The following is a 6,851-nucleotide window of genomic DNA, read 5'->3' on the forward strand; positions in this document are numbered from 1 at the left end:
TTTAGCTTCAGAAATATATGACATGAATTACATTTCCCAGTTCCCTGACCTGTATGGGATTTCCTAACACTAGCCAATTTCAATTTCTAACAAATTGAAAACTTGAGAAGGCTGATATGATAATCATTATCACCAAAGACGAGTCTGATTCAGGAGTTTCTCTCTAGCCCATCTAAGGTTTGGAGTGTTGAATGTTCCATCTTTAACCTGAAAATTAGGCCTCATACTTTTCAGGCTGCTTTCTGCTCTAAATAAAAACTTCAGAATTGGCTCATGATAATGAAACATTACGTCCTAAGGTGAGATTTCAGTGGCTTATACATCAGAAACCAGGTAATTTCTATAGTTCTGGTTTTTTACCCTCAGCGAGTTGTCATGTCCTACTCTTTTAAATGTAGGTCTAAGTATCACATGCTGCCAACTTAAGATCCAGGAAGGTGACTACATCTATAACTCAAGTTTTAGTAATTAATTTATTTTTAAAAAATTAAGGAGACTTTAACACCCTTTTAAAAGCTTCTTGAGGTTGATATGAGAATAGGCTCAAGTTTTCAGCCACATGAACACTTAATGGGAAACTTGGGGGATGTGCAGTGTTTCTTTATGAACTCAAACTGCTGTATATATGATGGTGGTTCAGTTACCCACTAGTAAAACTAACATCAGCACAAGCAGCCTTAAAAGGCAAAAAGAAATTTAAATTCAGATATAATCTTCATCTTGTGGCAACACATGCATTAAAGGTCCCGAAAGGAAAACTGGGATTATTCCAAGTAGTCTTCCCCACTTAAAATGCACCCCTTCTACACCAGAACAACACATGTGATCGGACCCCTTCTCCTACACTTTGACCTTGCTCAGACTGTCTTCTCCTATATTTCCAATTGATTCCTCCCCTCACTCTTTTAAGTAAGAACTTTGAGATTGTCATAAATAGCAGCCTTCAAGTCCCTGTCATTTCCTGTCCTTATCCATGGCAATAAACGCCACCTAATTTTTCTTTCCCCCATTGCTATGAGTTCTTTTGGTCCTCCAAATCTCTGCTTTTAAATAACTAACTCCTAAGGTAATGGTATTTTGAGGTGGGGCCTCTGGGAGGTAGATCATTCTCATGATTGGGAATAGTACCCTAATAAAAGAGGTTCCAGAAATCCCTGATGCCGTTCTTAACATGAGGACACATTATGACCTGGAAGAGGGCCCTGACCTGATCATGCTGGCACCCTGATCTCTAACATCTAGCCTTAATTGTGAGGGAAAAAATTCCATTTATAAACTACACAGTCAATTATTATTTATTTTATTCTGGCAGCCTGAATGAACTAAGGCCCACCCTTTTTTGCAAGTTTCAAGAAGCCAGAAACTTGTTCACTGTTACTTCACAACATTAGAACAATGCCTGTCTCGTAAGCACTCAAATCTTGTCAAAACGATCTCTCCCACTGTCCAAAACTTGTGGGTGATTTGCTTTCTCCATTACTTTTTAAGTTTACATATAAATTATACTCTCCATCTGTCAAGAGTTCTAGGGGTAACAAACCACACCCAGAAACTAAAACTTAATTGGTAAAAGATTAAAAAGAATTCAAGGAGAAATTAATAATGTTTACAGAACTAAAAGTGTGGCCTGAGGTACTCCTAGGCCAGCAAAGGGGGAGTAAGAGTGACCAGAATAAATTTGAAACCCTCTTTTATACTTTCTAGGTATTAAGTACAATTCTGTTGCTGACTTGAAAAAAATTTACCCAAGTTTTTTCTTAACTTTTAACTAAACCATTAGAAAATCTAGAAGAATGCTGTCATGAACACACAAAAACACCATTCAGATGGATTCAGTTAGCATTTTGCCACATTTGTACTTTTTTTTAACACTCTGCTCGCTCTCTACATGTTTTCTGAAGATCATGACACTTCAACCTACATAGCATGCTTAAGAGCAAAACATTCTCCCTACAGCTAATAATCAGGAAATTTAGCACTGATGAATTGGAGAAGGTGATGGCACCCCACTCCAGTACTCTTGCCTGGAAAATCCCATGGACGGAGGAGCCTGGTGGGCTGTAGTCCATGGGGTTGCTAAGAGTCGTACACAACTGAGCGACTTCACTTTCACTTTTCACTTTCATGCATTGGAGAAGGCAATGGCAACCCACTCCAGTGTTCTTGCCTGGAGAATCCCAGGGATGGGGGAGCCTGGTGGGCTGCCGTCTATGGGGTTGCACAGAGTCAGACACGACTGAAGTGACTTAACAGCAGCAGCAGCAGCACTGATGAACAGTTCCTTTGCCTTTTTGTCTTTTCATGATGTTGATTTTGTTGTTTTGAAGGGTATAGGCCATTTGTTTTACAGAAGAGAGCCCTTTGGATTCACCTGGTGATTTCCTCGTGCTCAGAGTCAAGTACACATTATTGGTAGGAATACTTTGTCTTTATCAGTGCCTCAGTTACCAGGGAGAACAATATAACGTCTGTGCTTTGCTCCACATTTCTTCATCATTAAGTTACCATTAATAAGTAATCTGTAAGGTGGCTTAATTTTAAGTATAACATTTATACTAGAGATTCTGTAGCAAGAAGGAGCAGTAAAGAAAAAAAGTTCTTGCAGATGATACATGAGAAGACTGGGAGTGAAAACAAAATTTGAAAACAAACTGCTTCAAACACCCTTCAGTATTTCAGATACCACTGTGACTCCATACTCCAGTCCTAAGGCTGTCTTATAAGGGGTATGTCTTTACTTTCCTCTGGTATCAGAACGATGCAGTGAGTGAAAGCCCTGGATAAAGGAGCTACAAAGCAACCTATATTCAATCAGTGAGGCCGACAATGTAGCAGTTACAGAAAGAAACACTGAAACAGCCATTTTAATAGGTCAAAACCAGTCAAGTACCAATCTCATGGTTAAACCTAATTACAATGTACCACCATCAATCCCATTTCTGCTGCAATAGGTTAGGAAACTCAATTTTCACACTAGAGAGAATACTGCAACTGAACCAACCTTTAATAATTACAAGTTTCAACTCACAGGAGATCTCAGGAAACAGGAAATGTTCCACTTAAACAACAAGCTCCTAAACAGGTTCTTGTAGCCCCTTACCCAAAAGGTAGATATTTGGGGCAATGGCTGGGAAATGGAGAGTCCACGTGAGTGACTTCAGGGACCCAGAAACCACTGATTATAGAATGCAAGATTGCAAATACTATTTTTTTCTGGGGAAATAGTCCACTGCTCTTCACTTCTCGAAGAATGATTTCTTGAAGGAATCTGACGAAAAGGGGGTTAAGAACCATAAATTTTTCCTAAATGGGAAATCAATCTACCTTACTAGTCTAACTGCTGAATTCAAGCCATTACCCTTGATCCATGTCCCCCTTGCCTTTAGCCATCTCCCGTCTTGCCTTTCCATTTCTGTTATCCCTGATCTACCCTCTTTCATGAAGCCTTCCTCATTCAGCCCACACTGGCTGTTTCACTCAAATTCTTACACTCTTTATTTTTCAAATTTTTAATGTTCAGGAACTTAGAGCTTTTAATATTTTCTATCTTCCCTTGGATTATTTTGAAGCAAATTGCAGAAATCATAATTTTACTCTAACATTTCAGTATGTACCTCCAAAAGGATTATTCTATAAAATGTAACAATATCATGATCACATCAAAAAATTAATCCCTTAATAGCAAAACTGAATGTTCAAATTTTCCCAATAGTTTCATTACTTTTTTTTTTTTTTTGGCTGCACCACAGGGCACACAAGATCTTAATTTTCTGACAAAGGATTGAACCTGTGCCCCCTGCAGTGGAAGCACAGTCTTAACCACTGGACCACCAGGGAAGTTCCGTAACTTTTCCAGCTGGTAACGAGTCAGGAGCCAGTAAAGCCCACACCTTGTATTGGTTGATACGACCCATAAGTCTCTTTTGAACTAAAGGTTTCCATGCTTCTTTTTCCTCCACTTTGCAATGTATTTGTCCTGCAACTTCTGACATCCTACATTTCACTGATTGCACTCCTGTGATGTCATCAACATGTTCTTCATCCCCTGTGGATCTGATTCAAGCTAAGCTTTTTGACAAGATTGGGTGGTATATACTTTCATCAGAGGGTATAAATTCTGGTTGGGTCTTCTATGATGTCAGCAGCCACTGATGATCATTACCTAGTTCTCTAATTTCATTAAAGGTATACTATGCTATTTTTTCTTCATTTTTTATATAGACTACCTCTACAGTGAGACACTTCCCCTCATATCAAGTAACGAACCTGAAGTACAGTTCTTATGGGAAAGAACTGGTTTTTAAAGTGAGTTAGTTTTGTAGTATTAATCAAAGGTGAGACCAGTGAAATTTCTTGGGTGTCTTTGTGAACTCATGCGTTTTAACTTGCTTAACATGCCTCAGGGGTCTTCCCAGCTGGCTGAATGGGTAAAGAATCAAGCCTGCAATGCAGGAGACCCAGGAGAGGAGAGCTCGATCCTTGAGTCAGGAAGATCCCTTGGAGGAGAGCATGGCAACCCACTCCAGTACTCTGCCTGGAGAATCACATGAATAGAGCCACCTGGTGGGTGGTCCATGGAGTCACAAAGAGTTGGACACGACTGACGTGAAGGAGCACACAAGCACACACGCATGCATTGTACTTTATACTGGCTTAATTTTAACAAGACCTCATTGGTAAAGGACAGTGTCTTCAATAAACAGTGCTAGGAAAACTGGACAACCACAAGCAAATGAATGAAAATGGATCACTATATTATACCACATACAAAAATTAACTCAAATTGAGTTAAAGAGCTGAATGTAAGACCCAAAACCAAACACTTAGAGACAGTAAGCTCCTTGACATCAATTTTGGGTTTACTGGATTTGACACCAAAAACAAACAAGGGGGGAGCACACCAAACTAAAAAGCTGCTTCTGCACAGCAAAGGAAACCGTTAACAAAATGAAAAGGCAACCCATTGAATCAGAGAAAATATTTGCAAATCATGTATCTGATAAGTTAGTTCCCAAAATACATTAACACAAACCAATAGCAAAAAATCCAAGAAAAAATGGGCAGAAGACATGAATAGACATTTTTGTCTAGACACACAGATGGGCAAAAGGTACATGCTGCTGCTGCTACTAATAAGTCGCTTCAGTCATGTCCGACTCTGCGACCCCACAGACGGCGGCAGCCCACCAGGCTCCCCCGTCCCTGGGATTCTCCAGGCAAGAACACGAGTGGGTTGCCATTTCCTTCTCCAATGCATGAAAGTGAAAAGTGAAAGTGAAGTCACTCAGTCGTGCCCGACTCTGCGACCCCATGAACTGCAGCCCACCAGGCTCCTCAGTCCGTGGGATTTTCCAGTCAAAAGTACTGGAGTGGAGTGCCATTGCCTTCTCCATCACCACGCTTACCTCAGCATAAAACAGAAAAGCAAGCCTGTGAGCTAGTCTAGAACACCTGTAAAGCCATCACACATGGGCCTAAAACAACACTATAAACATAGAAATGAGCAAGAAAAGAAAATCAAGGCAAACGTATAAAAACAAATTGGGGCAAAGAGAATGAAGTAAGGAAAATGGAGGGACACAGCAGACACCCAGTCAGTAAGCAGTATTTATGACTATTTAAGAAGGGCCACTACTAAGCACAGTCAATGGCACACAGTAGAAGTACAATAACTGTTATATAATGAGTGAACATATGGTAAAAATTACAAAATGGAAGCGATTCCATTCTGGGAATTCATTTGCTGGGGGAGAGACTTGCCCTGAGTCAATGTCCTCACTCTCAGCAACTTCCTTTCATTTTTCTTTGCGTGAGTTTCCCAATCTACGAAATGGGAGTAAAAGCCCCATTTCCAAGGTGTGGATAAAGTTGAGATAACTCGCAAAAAGGATTCAAAGCTCACACAAATGCAACCACCTGAGCACCCACCGCTGGCTTGTTTCATAAACAATCTCGGATTTATTAAGCAGAAGAAATTTTCAAAAATCCCCCACAACCTGCTCATCTTCCCCATCTAAGTAAAACTAACCATTTCAATACTCTGGGAGTCATTCTTGCTCTTTCTCCTCATCCAACCTATCACCCAGCCCTAACCATTCTAACCCTCAAATATCATTTGCTGTACTGTCATCACCCTAGTCTAAGCTACAAATTCTCTCTCACATAAATTACTAACCTTGCTCCAGCACACGCGCTTTTGCAATTTCTGAAATGTGTTATGCTCCCTCTTGACAAAGTCCTATTCACCCTTTGGGTTTCATTCTAGTTTTCACTCACTCCTCTTTCATTACACACTCACACCCCTCTGAAGTGCTTATGTTTTTGTGTAACTATTTCATGACACAAACGTATAAAATCATAGACGGCTATAAATCCAACTAAACTGAGAGCACCACGAAGGTAGGCACTGTTACCTGTCTGGCTCTTCTCAGGAAACCCGGGCCTGGCACACAGCTTGGGCCCAAATACCTGAATGACTCCAGCTGAGGTGGAGACAAAGTAGCCAACTACAACTCCAAAGTCAAAAAGACAGCTGCCCACGTTCCTTCAACATTCTCCCCACCTTCACTCTCCACAGCTCAAATCAAACCATTCAAGGTATCAGATACCTCATGTCTTCAACCTCAGGCAGCCCCTGCTTTCTCCCCTTCCCCATAAAGTTCCAGGTCCAAAGAGAACCCCTCTTAGCCCTGGGCCGGGAAGGAACGTGCTTCTTTTGCCCGTGCGGGTGTCGGGGTGCTGGACTACCCGGGAGACATTTCCTAATCCTGACACCCTGGCCGAGCGTCTGAACACTAATCCGCGGAGCCGTGACGCACGCAGACCCAAGCGCTTCGTCAGCTGTGAAGTAG

The sequence above is a fragment of the Bubalus bubalis genome, chromosome 9, assembly GCF_019923935.1.
Source record: "Bubalus bubalis isolate 160015118507 breed Murrah chromosome 9, NDDB_SH_1, whole genome shotgun sequence".
Taxonomy (NCBI): Eukaryota; Metazoa; Chordata; class Mammalia; order Artiodactyla; family Bovidae; genus Bubalus; species Bubalus bubalis.